Source organism: Suncus etruscus, chromosome 3, assembly GCF_024139225.1.
Source record: "Suncus etruscus isolate mSunEtr1 chromosome 3, mSunEtr1.pri.cur, whole genome shotgun sequence".
Taxonomy (NCBI): Eukaryota; Metazoa; Chordata; class Mammalia; order Eulipotyphla; family Soricidae; genus Suncus; species Suncus etruscus.
This window is the reverse complement of record NC_064850.1, coordinates 107,303,718-107,322,953: the sequence shown is the minus strand read 5'-3', so window position 1 is coordinate 107,322,953 and position 19,236 is coordinate 107,303,718. Positions and strand designations below refer to the sequence as shown.

General features: G+C 34.1%; 1 protein-coding gene, 1 non-coding gene and 1 pseudogene across 2 annotated transcripts in view; 2 read left to right on the top strand and 1 right to left on the bottom strand.

Moving 5' to 3' along the window:
* GUCY1A1 (guanylate cyclase 1 soluble subunit alpha 1) overlaps nt 1–19,236 on the top strand; it is an 825,102-nt gene that overhangs the window by 390,155 nt on the left and 415,711 nt on the right. The gene's annotated exons all lie outside the window — the stretch shown is intronic.
* On the bottom strand, nt 5,153–5,416 carry LOC126003438 (40S ribosomal protein S29-like; annotated as a pseudogene).
* On the top strand, nt 6,172–6,278 carry LOC126004660 (U6 spliceosomal RNA). The gene has a single exon (XR_007493926.1). It is a non-coding gene; the product is annotated as a U6 spliceosomal RNA (small nuclear RNA).

The window sequence follows — 19,236 nt, the reverse complement described above, 5'->3', positions numbered from 1 at the left end:
ACATTATAGTTTGAAATACTGTTATTGTAGGAGTAACATGCATATCACTGTATCTTCTTTCATCACCCATTCTCATCCAAAATTATCATTTCCAACTATCATTGTCTAATGGTCCCTTCTCTAACCCTAATTGCACTTCTTTACTACTTATGGCAAGCTTCCTACCATGAACTGGTCCTCCTGGCCCACATCTCTATTATCTCTGGGTATTATTACTATATTACCTTTTTTATATTTCACAAATGAGTGTGATCATTCAATGTCTCTGACTCATTTAACTTTATATAATACTCTTCATATCCATTCACATATAAAGTTCATAATTTTATTTTTCCTAGCAGCTGCAGAATATTCCTTTATGTAGATGTACCATAGTTTATATTAACTCATCTGTTTTCCTCAGACACTTGATTTATTTCCAGATTTTGGTTAATGTGAGTAGTGCTGTGATGAATATGAGTGCAGATGTCTTTTGCATTGTGATTTTGGGTTCCTATGGTATAGTCTTTGGAGCAGCATTGTTTTTCATAAAGGCTGAAAAAGTTGACATTCCAACCAGCAGTCAATGAGAATTCCCTTCTCCCCACATCCATGCCTGCCTGTATGTTCTTGTTTGTTTGTCTTGTAATATGTGCCAGTTTCTGTGGTGTGATATGATGTTTCAAAGTTGGTTTGATTTGTATATTCCTGATGATTGATTAGTGGTGTAGAGCATTTTTTCATGACTTTTTGACCATTTGTAGTTCTTTGAGGAAATTTCTGTTCATTTCTTCTCCCCACTTTTTGATGGTGTTAGAATTGTTTTTCATGTTTTTCATGTTACCAGTGCCTTATTTTTCTTATATATTAATCTTTTATCAGATGGGTATTGGGTGAATAATTTCTCCCAGTCCGTGGGCAGTCTTTGTATCCTAGTCATTGTTTCCATTGAGATGCAGAAGCTTCTCAGTTTAATGTAGTCTCATTTGTTTATCTTTCCTTCCACTTGTTTGATCAGTGATGTTTTATCCTTGAGGATGTCTTTAGCTTCAATGTCATGGAATTTTCTTTCTACATTTTCCTCTTTGTACCTTATGGTTTCAGAATCAATTTTAAGATCATTAACTCATTTTGATTTGATATTCGTACACATTATTAAGTAGAGGTCTGAGTTAGCTTTTTGCAGGTAATTGACCAGTTTTCCCAACACCACTTGCTGAAGAGGTATTTCTTGTTCCACTTAGTATTTCTTGTCCCTTTATCAAAGATTAATTGATCATATATTTGAGAGTCACACCCAGGATATTAAAGTCAATTTCATTGTTTTGAGGGTCTAGAAGACAGCATCTTGATGAACTGGACATCCCAGTTCATTATCTTCACTCAAGTTTGCTCTCTTTATTTTGCAAAAGATTCACATTTCAAGGCAGGATCTCTGAGGAAACATTAACAAATACACAGGCTATTTTGATATATGAACCAGTGCCTCCATGGCTACATTCTTTTCCGGATAAAGAAGAAGATTGAATGTCACTTGTCTTAATAATATTTCTGTCCTTTACTTAATATTTTCCACAGAAAGCCCATAGTAACATTTTTGGGTAAAATAATGCTTGTTCTATCTAGCTTAATCAGTCTTAAATACTAACAAAATTTTAAAGTACTGGAAAATGTTTGTTACTTTAAAAACTGCAGTGAAGTAAGGTAGTTTGCTTTTTTTTTTGAATGAAGTTTACTTAGAAAAACATGACAGGAGTGAAAGAGAGTAATAGATATTCAAGAGAGAACACAGGCTTCTTCAGATTGGAAAAAGCAAGCATAGAAACAGAGACAAGCAAGCAAGATATGTGTTCAAGGGAGAAGACAAGCTTCAAAGCAGGTCAGGTACTTAAAAAATGTTATACTTACAATTTTTGACTTACAAGAAAAAATGTTTAAAAAGTATTAAAAAACCCTTGATTTTCTATTTTTTAAAGAATAATGACCACCAGAAGAGTAAAACACAAGTGATAAACTAGAAAAATATTTGCAAAAGACATTGAAAGAGTCTTGATGAATTCTATGCACTCTTGAATTGGTGCAGCATTATTCAAATTAGCCAAATTATGCAAAGGACCTAAGCATGTATCTACAAATGAATGTCTAAAGATGCTAAGACATAAAGATATAAATAGAAATGAAGATACATAATCAAATATACATTCTGAAAAAGAAGTTGTATTTAGATGACAGTATTGGAATTGTGGATATATGAAATTATATTAGAGAAAGACATTGTATTATATTACCTAAAATAATAAAAAATATCAATTTTTAAAAAGGGGGCACACCCACAATGTTCAGAGCATATTTCTTATTCTGTACTCAGTTTTCATGCTTTGTAGTGGGGGACCATAAGTGGTACTGGGAATTAAATCAGGTTGGCCATATGCAAGACATGACCCATTCCCCTGTACTATCTTTCTAGCTCCTAAAAATATCTGGTTTAAACATAAAAAATTATGACTACTAAGTGTTGGCAGTTGGGGAACACTGAAGTACATGTTAAGAAGTATAAGTTTCCTGTTTCAAGTTGAATAAGTTCTGGGATCTAATGCATGGCTTAATGATTATAGTTAATGATACTGTATTATATTATTGAAAGGAATTAAAAGTATTCTTAATGTTCTCACCACACACACAAAAAATTTCATTATGTTCTAAGTATTAGCTATCATCATGGTGATGATAATTCTGCAATATCTACTCAAATTAACACACAAATATGTATAACATAGTCAATATTATGTAAATTATATATCAGCATTTTATTTTAAAATATTTTATTAAAGTAACATTGCATGCAGCATCATGTAAACTTCATGTGTTCATTTTTATAGTCAACATCTGTAAAGCTAAGGAAAAAGAGCACATTATTTTTAGCTTTAAAATATAAATTCTAGCAAATATTGAAATGTGAATTCTAGTAAATTCAGATATACATTTCCCTATTGATCGTAGATCACTTGGCATACACCAGCTCAATATTATTGTTCTATTCTTTCACTAGTCTCTCCACCACCCGAGTCAATAACCCTCTATTTCTGTCCCATTGTTCCCTCTTCCTTGTATGAGACTTTTTTAAGATAAATGAGAACTGAATCTTTTTTGGGGAAGGGGTAATCACTCCTAGCTGTGTTAGCGTTTACTCCTGGATCTGAATTCAGGATCACCCCTGGTTGGTATTTGGCAACCATATATTGCTTGATTCTTTATATTCCAAATATGAGTGAGATCATCTGGTAATCTAGTATTTGTCTTTTTCTTTTTGACTTACTTCAATTAGTATGATATCCCTTTAATTTCAGCCAGATTATAGAAAACTGTGATTTTATCTTTTCTCATGACTGAAAAGTACATTTGTGTACATATATGTGTGTGTATATATATATACACATGTAAATTAAACAGGATTTTGATGTTCAAAGAGTATTTAAATAATTAGAAGTAATATGCCTCTGACTTTTTTATTTTTTATTTTTTATTAAAGTAGATTGACTTACAAAGGTTGTCAGACACACAGATTCCAATTTCAACCTCACTACCTATGTCAACTCCCACCCCTAATGTGCCCAGGTTCTCTTTCACCCCTCAGCTTTGACAGGAACATTTTAAAGTTTGGCTTTTGTAGATTGGATCTAATCTTTACATTCAAATATATTTATAAAGAATACCTCTATACCTCCATGACTACTGTACCCTACCCTATGACCTCCCACCTGCTGCTTTTTATTTGTCTCCTTGATTTCTTCACTTCCTCATTGTTTTAAATTCTATAATACAGATACCAGAGTATTTTATACCTTGTATATACTTGCCCTTTTATTCTATACACAACAGAGAAGTAAACAGATTTACTGTTTGTCTTTTTTTTTTTCTTTTGGTTTTTGGGTCACACCCAGCAGCACTCAGGGGTTACTCCTGGCTCTATTCTGAGAAATCGCTCCTGGCAGGCTCAGGGGACCATATGAGATTCGAATCACTGACCTTCTGCATGAAAGGCAAATGCCTTACCTCCATGCTATCTCTCCGGCACCCCTACTGTTTGTCTTGTTATTCTGACTTACATAGCTTAATTAAATAACCTCTAGTCCATTCAAAGTTTCAGGAAATTGTGCGATTTTATCCTGCACCAAAAAGAGTGTAGTATTATATTATGTATATGTACCACGCCTTCATTGCTCACTCATCCACATTTGATATATAGCTTTATTTCATATCCCTGCTATTGTACTAAGTGCTGTGACGAACAATGGTGTGCATATGTCTTTTTGAATGGATTTTTTTTTGTAGATACCAAGACATGGAATTAGTGCAAAATGTAGCAACTCTATTCTTACTTTTCTGAGAAATCTTCATACTGATTTACAAAGGGGTTGAATCAGGTAATAATCCCATGGACAATGGATGAGAATTTCTTTTTATAACATCCCCACTTACACAGGTTGCTCTGCCATTTTGTTGTTGTTGTTGTTGTTTTTGATATATGCCAGTATCACAGGTGTTCTATGATATCTCATTTTTGACTTGATTTGGATTTCCTAATAATAAGTGAGCACTGTTTCATGTGCTTGTTGGTCATTCACCTACCAGCTCAGAAAAATGTCTGTTCCTTTTCTCTCCCCATTTATGAGAGGATTTTTTTTGTTGATATATAAAAGTTTTTTTTAATATAGCTTGGATACTAAACCATTTATTTTACTGTTGAGAGCAAATTTTAGTTTTAGTTCATGTCTTTTATTGCCATACAGAAGGTTTTTATTTTGATAGAGTCACATTTATTTTTTTGTTTTACTTATTTATTTTTTGGTCACACCCGGTAGCACTCAAGGTTTACTCCTGTCTCTTCCCCCTAGAACTCGTTCCTGGCAGGCTCGGATTCGAACCACTGTCCTGCATGCAAGGCAAACGCCCTACTTCCATACTATTTCTCTGGCCCCGCATTTGTTTATTTTTGTTTCTGTTTCTTTTGCTAATAAAATCATAGCATTGAAAATACTCTCATGGTCCAAATTTTGGAGTCTTTAGCTAATAATTTTCTAAATGACTTTCTAAGAATTTCTTATTTATTTTTATTTCTGTAATTTGCTACTTAAAAGAAAAACCTTGAGGACCTCATGTTGAGATGCAGACCTTTTTTATTATTACCATAATTGAAGTCATTTTATCTTATATACAAAGGGACAGCATCTTCTGATGTCAGGTAGATGTCTTTGATGACCACTTCCAGAAGTCCACTTCAGTCTTTCGTGTACTGGCGGAAAGACTAGCGGCACATGTTGAGGCCGTATTTACAGATCAGGCCGTGCCGGTTGGAGCAGACACGGCAAGAACGCGACCTCTGTCCAACTTGCTCGGGTGGCTCCAATAGAGCTGCTGGTGACCCATCTTGCTTTCTCGGCGGCATCAAGGCAAAAGGGGAGATGCAGACCTTTAAGAAACACACATATACCTATAACATAGTCAATATTATGTAAATTATATATCAGCATTTTATTTTAAAATGCTTTATTTTTTCTTGTTGTGTGTGAGGCCGGAGCGATAGCATTGAGGTAAGGCATTTGTCTTGCATCCAGAAGGATGGTGGTTCGAATTCCGACATCCCATATGGTCCCCCAAGCCTGCCAGGAGCGATTTCTGAGCATAGAGCCAGAAGTAACCCCTGAGTGCTGCCGGGTGTGACCCAAAAATAAATAAATAAATAAATAAATAAATAAATAAATAAATAAATAAATAAATAAATAAATAAAAAGAAAGAAACTATACTTGTTAGTCAAAAGGCTGAGAAACAATTATGCAGGCCTTGGGGGGTCACTGAAATTATCACATTAAGAAAACAAGAGGCCTGTGCTTCCAAATGACTCGAAATTATTTGTTTATTGAATAAATTATGCACTGTATGCAATAATACTATTATATTCAAATACATGAGACATTTGGTTTAATTAATAAAGTTAAGAGTTACATTTCATCACTAGATGTTATCTCAAACACTATCCATGAGACATCATTTTATTTCAATGGGATGCAGAATTTTAGATTATGTAAAGAAGTCTCCACATGTTAAGAATATAGAAATTATGCTTTCAAAATCGACTCTTTAGCTTCAGGCTCAAAATGATATTGTCAATTCAGCATTAAATAATAAATTGTGTGCTCACTTCGGCAGCACATATACTAAAATTGGAGCTATACAGAGAAGAATAGCATGGCCCCTGTGCAAGGATCACATGCAAATTCATGAAGCGTTCCATATTTTTGAAAGGAAATAAACATCACTATCTTGGCAAAAAAAATTGTAGCTACATATAATGTCTCATGATATGTATCAAACATAACACTGATTTGAGAGGACAGATTAGGCCTGAGAATGCTCAAATCCAAACAGAACAATTTTTCTAGCACTCACTAAATTCATGTACTATGTTCCCTCACATTTTTTACTCTTGCTTAAATTTCTGATTGTTTTAGTAATATTAATACTCCACTATGACATTACCTTGAATTTTCTCATCTTCTACAAAAAAATCCTTTTAAGTGTTCATTTATCTTCATTTCTTCTATCACTGTCTCAGTTTTTATTTTTTATTAAAAGTGATGATATTCCTTTGTAATTGGACCTTTCCTTCCAGCATTGCTTAATGCTAACACATGCCTTGCTCTTCACCAAGCAATGCTAAAATAACTTGATTACACCCAAGATGGAGTTGCTCATGTTAAGCCCCAGGTCAGCAATTCAAAATTTAACTGAGTTTCTATGCTTGGTTTTCCCAGAAAAGGAGACTTAGATCAGCCAACCACTCCTTACTTGCTCAGCAGAAGTTATATGACCTAACTCCAAAATAATACTTTGCCATGTATTATGCAATCAACTATGAGATCCTAATTTATTTAAATTGAATTTTGGGTAACAGCAGCACTCAGGGGTTTCTCCTAGTTCTGTGCTCAGAAATTACTCCTGGCAGGCTGTGCTGTGCTGGGGATCAAACTTGGCCTTCTAAGTGCAAAGCAAATGTCCTCCTTGCTGTGCTATCACTTCAGCGCCCCCATTCTAATTTTTCAAAATTGTCTTTATTGATTTCCAAGAAGACTAGATTAGTCAATGTTCCCTCCAGCACTGAATGATGGTCCCTTTTATCCCACAACCACACCAATACTTATTCCTCACTACAGAGTTTACATTACAACATAGTTATAGGTTTAAAATTTGAATTTATAAAATTTTAATAATTTTCCATTGCTGTAAATAGTTTGGTGTAATTGTTGATATCCTATATTTACTAAAAGAAAAAGCTTCCATTTTATGTTTTCTGTACCTTTTACAATGAAGTAAAAAGCCTCCCTGTAGTGAACACCTGAGACATAAAATATGTTCTGCAAAGTGATCGTGAAATGTGCTAATATGCTAATTTATTTTTTGTAGGTAATAGCTGTATGTTTGTTTATTTATTTTAATGTTTATTTAAACTCCTGATTACAAACATGATAGTAGTTGGGTTTCAGTCATAAAAAAGAATACTCCCCTTCAGCAGTGCAACATTTTCATCACCAATGTCCCCAGTCTCTCCCCCCCAACCCATACTCGAGACAGGCATTCTGCTTCTCTAACTCATTGACATTGTCATCATAGTTGTCAATGGTATTTCTCTAACTGCACTCACCACTTTGTGGAACGCTTCATAGCATGAGCCAGTCCTTCCAGTCCTCATTCCTATTGTCTCTGGGCATTATTAGAATAATTTCTTTAATTTTTCTTAAAACCCATAGATGAGTGAGACAATCCTGTGTATATCTCCCTACCTCTGACTTATTTCACTCAGCATAACAGACTCCATGTTCATCTATGCATAGGAAAATTTTATGACTTTAACTATCCTGACGGCTGCATAATATTCCATCATGTATATGTACCACAGTTTCATTAGTCATTGATCTGTTGAAGAGCGTATTAGTTGTTTCCAGAGTCTGGCTATTGTAAATAGCACTGCAATGAATATAGGTGTGAGGAAGGGATTTTTGTATTGTATTTTTATATCCCTAGGAGAGGTATAGCTGGATTTATATGGGAGCTCAATTTCCAGTTTCTTTGAGGAATCTCCATTTTGCTTTTTATAAAGGTGGGACTAAAAGGCATTCCCACCAGCAGTGAGAGTTCCTTTCTCTCATCATTCCCTCCAGCACCAATTGTTCTTATTCTTTGTGATGTGTACCAGTTTCTGTGTGGCATGAGATGATACCTTATTGTTGTTTTGATTAGCAATTCCATGATTATAAGTGATGTGGAGCAATTTTTTATGTGCCTTTTAGCCATTTTCATTTCTTCTTTAACAAACTGTTCATTTCTTCTTCCCAGTTTTTGATGGGGTTAGATATTTTTTTCTTCTTAAATTCTATCAGTACCTTGCATATTTTTGATACTAGCCTTTTATCTGATGAGTATCAGGTGAATAGTTTCTCCCATTCTATGGATGGCTTTTGTATCCTAGGCACATTTTCCTTTAAGGTGCAGAAGCTTTTCAGTTTAACATAGTCCCACGTGCTGTGTCCTCTTTGAAGATGCCTTTAGTCTCAATGTCATGGAGTGTTATACCTACATGTTGCTCAATATACCTTATGGTTTTGGGTCTGATATCCAGGTCTTTAATGCATTTGGATTTGACCATTGTGCATGGTGTTAGATGGAGGTCTGAGTTTGATTTTTTAAGTTGCTGACCAGTTGTGCCAAAATAACTTGTTGAAGAGGCTATCCTTGCTCCATTTTGCATTTCTTGACCCTATATCTAGGATTAATTGATTGTATATCTGGGATACATTCTCTGAATTCTCAAGTCTATTCCACTGATTTGAGGGTCTTTCTTTATTCCAATACCATGCTGTTTTAATGACTATAGCTTTATAATATAATTTAATGTTGGGGAAAGCAATGCTTCCCATATTCGTTTCCCCAAGGGTTGTTCTATCTATTCTCAAGTGTTTCTCTTTTTTTTGGGGGGGGTACACCCGGGATGCTCAGGGGTTACTCCTGGCTATGCGCTCAGAAGTCTCTCCTGGCTTGGGAGACCATATGGGATGCCAGGTATCGAGCTGCGGTTTGTCCTAGGCTAGCGCTGGCAAGGCAGACACCTTACCTCTAGCGCCACTGCGCCAGCCTCAACTCAGGTGTTTCTTGTTCCAAATGAATTTCAGGAATGTTTGGTCCACTTCTTTAAAGAATGTCATGGGTATCCTTAGAGGGATTGCATTAAATCTGTACTATGCTTTGGGGAATATTGCCATTTAAATGACATTAATCTTCCCAATCCATAAGCAGGGTATGTGTCTCCATTTCCTTGTGTCCTCTTTTAGTTCTTAAAGCAGGGTTTTGGGTCACCCCAGCACCCTGCTACCTCCCCCTTTTCATTTCTAATACAGTTTAAGTTTTTCTCTCTCCATTTCTTTGTGAGTTTTTTTAGTGGTTTATCAATCTTGTTTATTTTTTCAAAGAACCAATTTTGCTTTAATGTGCTAATTTCTGATCTTCTGAGCAGATCTGATAACATCATCAGCTGAAGCTGATGGAAAAGCAGCCATGCCCTAATTACTCTGAACACATCTGAAGGCATCACTAAACTACAGCCCTTTGGATCTGGCCTACCTGGAATTACCTACCCTAAAAACTTCTAAATATGAAAAGAAAGGGGATTTCTAGAACTGATGTCCAGCATCAGTCAGCCTTAAAAGGGGTTACCCCTTCAAATAAGACATCATCCCTTTGAATATGACCTTAATCATGATTGGCAGCTAAGTCTATAAAACTCTCCTCAGGGTTGGCATCTACACATTTCTTTAAGCTTATTTAGGCATTTAAATAGTCATTTGTTTTATTCTATTTTACTTTTTTTTTAACAAATAAGATCCCAGCTAGCTGTTATTTAATTTGTGATAAAAAAGAAAAACAATGTCCTTATGTCATTGATTTTCTTAGTATTTCCTAGATATTTTACTTTCATAAGGAAACTAAATATAATATTTTCACTAATGTATAACTAAGATTTATTTTTTAACTAAAATCTATTAAAAGTGGTAATGGTACTTAGTTGAGATGAAAAATGAAATGTGATCAGGACTAAAGAAATAGTAAAGTAGGTATCTTATTTTGAAAGCTATGCGTAGGATTCAATCCATGGTACTACATATGGCCCCCAGGAGTGATCTCTGAGCACAGAGTCAGGAGTAAGCCCTGAGTATTGCCATGTGGTGTCCAGTCACACACTCCCATTAAATGTGATTAACAAAACATTTCTAGCAAAAAATGTGATGCTTTAAAAAGAGCTCAGCTCTTTATGTTGAAATCCTTAATACTTATCAACACCAAAATAACAATTTTAATTATTAAATTGCATTGTGAGATATTGTAAATGAACTTATTTTCTTGATTATAAATACAATCTCGAGATTCAAATTTTATGTATGCCAGATGTATGCTGGATTTGAATGAAAATGCTGTATAACTACAGAAATGTAGAATGTCTTAACAGTTGATAAATTTGTATTAAATTCCTCAAAATAAAGTCTAGTTTTGACCCATTTATTTATGTGACATTTGTAACTCTATCATAACTATATTTCTAGTTATAATAAATCTTTGTTCATTTTACTCCATGTACTATATACTGTTTTCTGCCTTCATCTGTTTCAGTATGAGACATATTGTGACTAAGACAAATTGCTTCAGGAAATCAGTTGTTATAAGACTTTCTCTCCCTTTGTTTTGATATGTTCTAAATTCTGCTCTTCTTGTGGCATCCATTTTCACTTTTCTTATTTGAAATCTTAGGACAAGACCATTGTAGACTTAAAAACAACCCCAAATTTAACAGAGTTGAAAATCAATATTTAAATTTTTGAGATAGCTGTGAATTACAGCAAGTATTTAAGAAGCCAACTAAGAAGAGACATACAAGGTTATAACTGTTAGTGTTTATCCAATTGACCTTCCTCCTGCAATTATTTCAGCTAGGAAGTCAATATTGTGAATATGCACCAAAGATATTGGCTGCTGGTTTGTCCTAACGATTGTTGAACATAGCACTATATGAGGCTAAAGGGCTTTATTTCTTCTGTGCTTTGTGTTTCTTAATTCTGCATAAGTAAATCTTTGGTTTGGTGTTTTATAGCTTTGACAGAATTATATAGCTTTGGTGGAATAGCAAGATGAGAAAGGGTTTGAAAGGGTAGTAGCAGGATTAATTGGAGGAAAAGGTACAAATATGTTTTAAAGTAAGTTTACTTAGAAACAAACCAAGAAAATAAAATTTAGAAAACAAAATAAAATAAACCATGATAGGTATAAGAAAATATAGATCATATTTTTTCTGAGGACTATAAAGATTATTTTTCACATATTTGAGAATGACTCAAGAAAAAGATAAAGCTGATGCAGGAGAGAATTAAAGTAGTTTGAATCAAGTTCTCTTGTGGAAAGATACTTTTGGACAAAGGCTTTGCAAAATTTGCCAGGCTAAGCATACGAAAATAAAATATGTAGATGCAGATATTGGTAGATAAGTAGATACATGCAATTTCAGAGTTCTGTGTTTGTCTTTTAAATTCTTCAATTTATTTAGTGACTTGGGAGTAAGGGTACTAGTTGAGAATGAGGATTTGGGATATAGCCACAAGAAGGGATTGGAAAAAAGGAAATAAGTATTCAGAAAAATGGAAAGAGAGTTATTTATAGTATCAAGATCAGTATCAATATAGCCCATATGCAGTTCAATTCCAAGTTGTATGAACTTCAATGCAATTTCCTCACATCTAACAACTTATGTCTTCATCCACTAGTACCTAAGTTTAATCTACAATTGCCTTTGGCTTAAACTAGTAAATTCAACTCCTTAATATATATTCTTATATAAATAAAATACATATCTCCTTAAATATTTTTGCTTCGCTCCATGCCATTCCTATCTTTGCCATTAGAATTATCTACTCATTCACTCTTGTTAATAATACAACTATCATGATAGCTTTGCTATTTAGAATCCACATGTAAAAAGAGCCTGAAAGATGGATTAGTGACTTAAAAAGTGATCAAGTCAAGGATAACACCATGCTCCTAATCCTCATTGGTACCATGTGTCCAAGCTCTCATGACAACCTCCCATAATGCATAGTCTGGAAAACATTGCAATGTAAATACATGTATTTACATTCCGTGTAGAACTGTGATATTCAATTTTAGATACTGAAGTTTAGGGCACACCTGGTAATCCTGAAAGGGCAATTACTACCTCTTTACTGAAGAGCAACTCATTACAGTGTTCAAGGGAATATATTAAACCATCCTAGCCTGAAATCAAACTAGAGTTAGTTCTATGCAAGGCAAAACTTTTATTTCTATTCCAATAAAAATTATTCTTTCCTTTCTTCTTTCTCCCTTCAGTTTCCTTCCTTCCTTTCATTTTTAATTTTTCTTCTTCCTTCTTTCTTTCTTCCATTTTTATTTTCTCCTTCCTTGTTTGCTTTCTTCTCCTTCCTTCCTTTTCTTTTTCTTCTTTCTTTCTTTCTTTCTTTCTTTCTTTCTTTCTTTCTTTCTTTCTTTCTTTCTGTCTTCTTTCTTTCTTCTTTCTTTCTTTTCTTCTTTTCTTTCTTTCTTTCTTTCTCTCTTTCTTCTTTCTTTCTTCATCCTTCCTCCCTTCCTTCCTTCCTTCTTTCCTTCCTTCCTTCCTTCCTTCTTTCTTTCTTTGTCTGTTTCTTTCTATTTCTCTTTCTTCTTTCTTTCTTTTCCTTTCTTTCTTTCTTTCTTTCTTTTCTTTCTTTCTTTCTTTCTTCTTCTTTCTTTCTTTCTTTCTTTCTTTCTTCTTTCTTTCTTTCTTGCTTTCTTTCTTTCTTGCTTTCTTGCTTTCTTTCCTTCTTTCCTTCTTTCTTTCTTCTTTCTTTTTCTTTCTTTCTTTCTTTCTTTCTTTCTTTCTTTCTTTCTTTCTTTCTTTCTTTCTTCTTTTCTTTCTTTCTTGCTTTCTCTCTCTTTCTTTCTTTCTTTCTTTCCTTCCTTCCTTCTTCCTTCCTTCCTTCTTTCTTTCTTTCTTTCTTTCTTTCTCTTCTTTCTTTCTCTTTCTTTCTCTTCTCTTTCTTTCTTTCTTCTTCTTCTTTCTTTCTTTCTTTCTTTCTTTTCTTTCTTTCTTCTTCTCTTTCTTTTTTCTTTCTTTCTTTCTTTCTTTCTTTTTCTTTCTTTCTTTCTTTCTTTCTTTCTTTCTTTCTTTCTTTCTTTCTTTCTCTTCTTGTTTTTCTTTCTTGCTTGCTTTGTTTTCTTTTTCAAACCCAACAAGATTCAGGACTTACTCCTGGCTCTGTGTCCAGGGATAACAGTTGCTGTGGCTTGAGAGAACATTTGTAGTGCCAGGGACTCAACTGTGCCAGCTACATGCAAAGCAAAGTCCTTACCAACTCTACTATTTTCCAGCACATACAGTTTCTAAGAACTTATACCTATAAATTTATATATATATATATATCTTATATCTATAACTTATATCATTAAACATGAAAATAGTCATATTTGCAAATATTAGCTTTATATGATTATTTTTAGTTCTAATTTATAAAATGTGCCAAAATTTATGATGTATGCACCTAAAAAGAAAGTCTCTCAAGTAAATATTCTTATATCAAATAAATGTAATTCTAGACTTTCTGTGTGTAAGCATATATCTTTATGTCTGAAATTTTTTGTTGTTGTTTTTTTTTTGTTTTTGGGTCACACCGACAGCGCTCAGTGGTTACTCCTGGCTCCATGTTCAGACAATCACTCTGGCAGGCTCGGGGGGCACATATGGGACTCCGGGATTTGAACCACTGTCCTTTTTCCACCTGCAAGGAAAATGCTCTTACCTCCATGCTATCTCACCGGCCCCAAGTCTGGCCATTCTTGTAGGACCATAAATAACATCAAAAATAAGAAAATGTTACCTTTTCCAAATTCAATTTAATTATTTGAGGAGTATCTATCACACATAGTTAACATAAACTCATCATAATACATTTATTTCTAGGTAAGTTGGAGAGAAATGATTAAAAATGAAAAGAAAGAAAGCAAAATAGTAAGAAGAAGAGAAAAAAGTACAGCAATAAGTATGCTGTGAAAATTATTGTATCAAGTGAGGTCATTAAGTCATTGTCAGAAGGTGAATAAGGTCTTATAACTAGTTGTCTATTCTGTTTCTTCATTTGTTTCCTGAACATTAGGCAGCTTCAGAGAAACATTGCAGTTTAACTTGTGTACCTCTGGGATGGCAGTATTAAACAAAAGTGAGGTTGGTGCTCCAGCACATCCGGGAATTCCAAACACTATTGCTGATTTTGCGATTTTATGGGGCCTTTTAGGGTGCCAGGGTCTCTGGAAGTACAAGAAAGTGTGTGTGTGTGTGGGGGGGTGCCCACACACACTCCAAGAAAAGACCCTGATAATATCAGCCCAAATATGGACATAACTGGAGTTTTGACTATATTGGTGTCCTCTACAGAGAACTATTGAGGAGTGGTGAAAGTGGGCATTGGCAAAGAGGCAATTGTGGGTTATGGGTTGCACAGGGTGGAGACTTTCAGCTGCATGGCTAGAGAACCCTTAAATTTCTCACACGCTTGGTTTACATGTCCTTTCAAGGGGCCAGAGAGATAGCATGGAGGTAAGGCGTTTGCCTTTTCATGCAGGACCGGTGGTTCAAAAACCCGGCATCCCATATGGTCCCTTGTGCCTGCCAGGGGGCGATTTCTGAGCATAGAGCCAGAAGGAACCCCTGATTGCTGCCGGGTGTGACCCAAAAACCAAAAACTAAAAAAAAAAAAAATCATGTCTTTCAAGACAGAGGGCAACTCTCGATCTAAGCAGCTTGCAGATGTGGCAGCAACCACATCTAATATTTTGTCAAAATTATTAGTTTTAATAGATGATATTACCTATTCTAATTACCCCAAACAAAGTTAGTGATATATTTTAATAGTTTCCATAAAAAAACTCTGTGCTTCCCTTTCTAATTACACAATTTTATAGTACAGAATCATTACTGACTAATGAGATGGTTAGGTCTCAATCTACCTGTCAACATATTAAGTCAAAAGAACATTAACCTATATATTCAATTATTTCTATTGTAATTTTTGAACTGACCCCAAGACACTATAATACTGTCAGGTCATTTTATTTGAAAAGTACTACAATATTATGTATCTTTGGAAATTAATATGTATATTTCCAGTCATTCTGAGGACTGAACTACCTGGTTTCGATATTAAAAGAAGAAAACTCTTCATCTTCTGGCTCAGAAGGCTAAAAACAAGACCACTTGTTGCAAAGGACTGAAACATCTAAGTTTTTTTCCAGCAAAGCTGTCAGAATATTCAGTCTCACCATTACTGGGCTTCAAAGCATTATATTTTCAGTAAGGTGAACAGTGATTAAGCTGTGTGAATTCCTCATTAGAGACAATCATCAGAACTGAAAAGTACAGGGGCTGCGAATCATTTTAAATTCATTCGGGGGAAAAGCAGCTGTAAGTAAACCCCTTGACCACATTAGGCTGCATTAGGTATATTTTGGATGAATGAAGCCACAGGGATGTCACATTAACTATAATGATAGGGCTGAGTTTAAGTACCCAGTTCACATTTCCCAAGTGGCTAATTGCTCTCACACAGGCATTTCATAAATGCTCATTGACTTATTTCCCACTCCTAAATGCATGCTGAGTCGGTCCCCACTTTCACTTTTGCATATATACTTAAATTTATGAGGTAGTGACAGTCCCATTGCTCCATGTTTAAAGCATTCATGATTTCTAGAAAATGCAATATTATCAAGGATATGAGTAATGCTCCCTGGAAGGACATCAGAAATACTTTGCCAGGCTGACCACAAGTCACTGCCCTAAATTCTTGGTGCCAGTAGAAAAGCCAAGGTAAAATATTATCTTTAGCCATCTAAGGTCCCAGTGACCTTTAATACTGTTACTAATGAAATTTCTTTGGTCAGTTACGATTTCAGTATCCAAATTCCTCCATTGCTTAAACAATTGCAGTTCAAAGAAGCCATTTGTAAGAGATATTCACCTTTGACTCCCATTGATGGTCTTTTGCCTATTTGGAGATTTGGAAAACATATCATCCAAATTCTGAAGCTCAAAGCAATCAAAAAAGTACTGTCCATTATATTCATAACATGTTTTTTAATTTAAATCTCTCGATTGGAAGCTAAAGCACTTCATCCTCCTAATCTGATTTCCAAGCAATGAGGTACTGAATCTGAACTTGGCGGCATGTTCCTGTCAGCCAGGCTAACACAATCAGCAATGATTGTCCAGCCACCACTTCAAGGTAGGGAAGCTGAAAGGCAATGGGTTATGGTAAGATATAATTCTCACTATCTTATTATCTCTGTACCAGCCCCCATATCATTTTCAGTGTATTTGGTGGACCTCTATATTTGTAGATAGAAGGAAAGTTCAAACAATTAATTATGATACATACTTAAACAATGAGAAAGTATTTTTATTTTTATTGTATTTTTATCTTGATTGTAGTAGTGATTGATTTATATTATGTAATTAACATTCTTGCTAAGCAATCATTTCTTCACTCTATTTTTTTACACAATTTGACTATGTTAGCTATCTGCCTACCCTTTCATCTTCTCTTTTTTGTGAAATCTGCCTCATTTAATAATTCACAAAATATAAGGCCAGAGAGATATCATGGAGGTAAGGTGTTTGCCTTGCATGCAGAAGGACAGTGGTTCGAATCCTGGCATCCCATATGGTCTCCCGAGCCTACCAGGAGCAATTTCTGAGCATAGAGTCAGGAGTAACCCCTGAGTGCTGCCAGGTGTGACCCAAAACCAAAAAAACCAACAAACAAAATAATCCACAAAATACAAATATGGAAAAGGCATTTCTTAGAATTAACTTGCTATTTTGTTCTATATTTTGAAAATATCAGTAATAGGGCTAAAAACTAAGGACTAAGCACTTAAAATTCATTATACCAGTGTGGATAATATACTCATGCATAGTCAAGCTCTTTACTGCTGCCATGCTATTCATGTTCAATGCAGCAAATTCAATAGACAATGATCTTAAATGACACCATTCTAACATCAAAGCCAATTTTAATGTTAGGCCTATCAGTATATCTTTTTGATTAAATTATACTCTTAATTTGAGTTTCTTTGAAAGCATTGCTTTGTTCACATTAAGTTATACATTAGTTTTACATTGGCTTAAAAATTGTAAAAATAACATAAAACAGGATTAAGCATTCTTAACAGATTACCAAATTTAACTGATTTTCTAGCTCTAAAACCTAGTTTCTTAAACTGTAGTCTGCAACCCAATATAGGATTTTGTAACTGATTAAGTAATGAAGAATTCTTTTTAAAGAGTTTATTACTTATTTATTATTTTGGGGTGGCAAAAGCAATGCTCAGCAGCTCCTCTGTACTCAGGGATTACACCTGTTCATGTTTATTTTTAGTAAACATTTTATGTGTGTGTTTATTTTACATAACTTGAGGTAGAGTAAAACTTCCTTGAATTTCTATGACATAGAGCACCAAGATTTTCATCAGTATTTTGCATCAAATATTTTCAATGGATAACTGAGAAAAATTAATACTTTTATTTCTTTTAATCATATATAGAAAATGCAGACGCCTTAGTACTTAAATTCTTAGAGTTTATTTTAATCATAGAATTTTATTTGTTATAAGAGATTAGCAAGATCAGCTCATTAAAAAATTTAAATGTTGTAATATGTGAAAAGATTTTTATTCACCTTTATTGTATAAGAAAATTATTAGACAATTTTGTAATTATATTAAGCCTTGGAAAATATTTTGATTGATATTTTAATTAATATTTAATTTATTCTTATCAATAAATGAATTTTATAAGATGGGGTAAATAATCTAAGTTTTAATTACTAATGTAAATTAAAAATAATAAAAATTAGTGATATGATTTTGGACACAAATATTTATGATACAATCCTTAAAATTGTGAAACTATAGAAAATTTATTCTAGTTTTAAGGATGGTAAGTGGACTGCACTATAAAATAAAAATTCTCTGGCAGGGTTGTAGATGAATCAGGACAATAGGATGGAATATCCTCAGAAAGAAAGAAAAAAATATGTATAGGAAGATAGAAAGAAGGAAAGAAGGAATGAATGACGGAATGAAAGAAAAAAAGAAAGACAAAAGAAGGGAATGAAGAAAGGAAATAAAGAAGGAAGTAGGAAAAAAGGAAGGAAGAAAGGAAAAAAGAAAGGAAAGAAGAAAGGAAGGTAGGAAGGTGAAGAAATGAGACCCTTGTCTCATATTGCACACTAAGATTAATTCAAAATGAGTAAAAAACTTAGTATCAAAACCTGTATCTATAAAATATATGGAGGAAAACTGTGGGATATGATGTGGGTTATTATAATATTTGACATTTCTGCAAGCATATAGGTTGCATCCTCCTTTTCTCTTATAGGGTGTAATATTGCCTGACACTGACCATTAGCATTATTAGTTGCTAAAGATTTCATTAGACATTGCCTGGCATCAATATCTTCCACCTGTCTCTGAACTGCATTTTGTAATATGCCTAGAAAATCTGCATATGGCTTTGTAGCTTCCTGAACAATCTTGGCATAACTACCAATATATTCAGCTTTAGAGTCAACCTTTTTTCTAGTCTCTAAAGCGAGATCCCTAATCATTCTTAAAATAGTACTTGGTAATCTAGCCTGCTTTTCCACGACTCCAAATTCCCCTTCTTCTACAAGTATATAATAATTCAATTGGATTTCTGCAATCATCTTTCCAGAGTTATCTAGTTTTTTGTCTGTCATAAGCAATCTTACGGAAATACATTTTCCATTGTAAATATTAAGATGGGTCGAGACAGATCTTCACCACACATTTATAATCTTTATGGGTCCAATTTGCATCATTACTCCAGATACCAAAATACAATAAAATAATACAATAAGGAGCAAGAAGACCCTACTGAGTGCATGCTTTTCTTAAACTGATTTAGATTGTGCATACTTAAACCTTCATAGGTTAAGGCCATTTCATCCTCTGGTTGGGAAAATTTATTCCTGAGTCTATCATTATTAATTCTTTGCAGAAATGGCCCCCAAGGTTGGATATTTTTCTGATGGTATGTATCAAAATCTGTATTAGAAAAGATAGTCAGAATT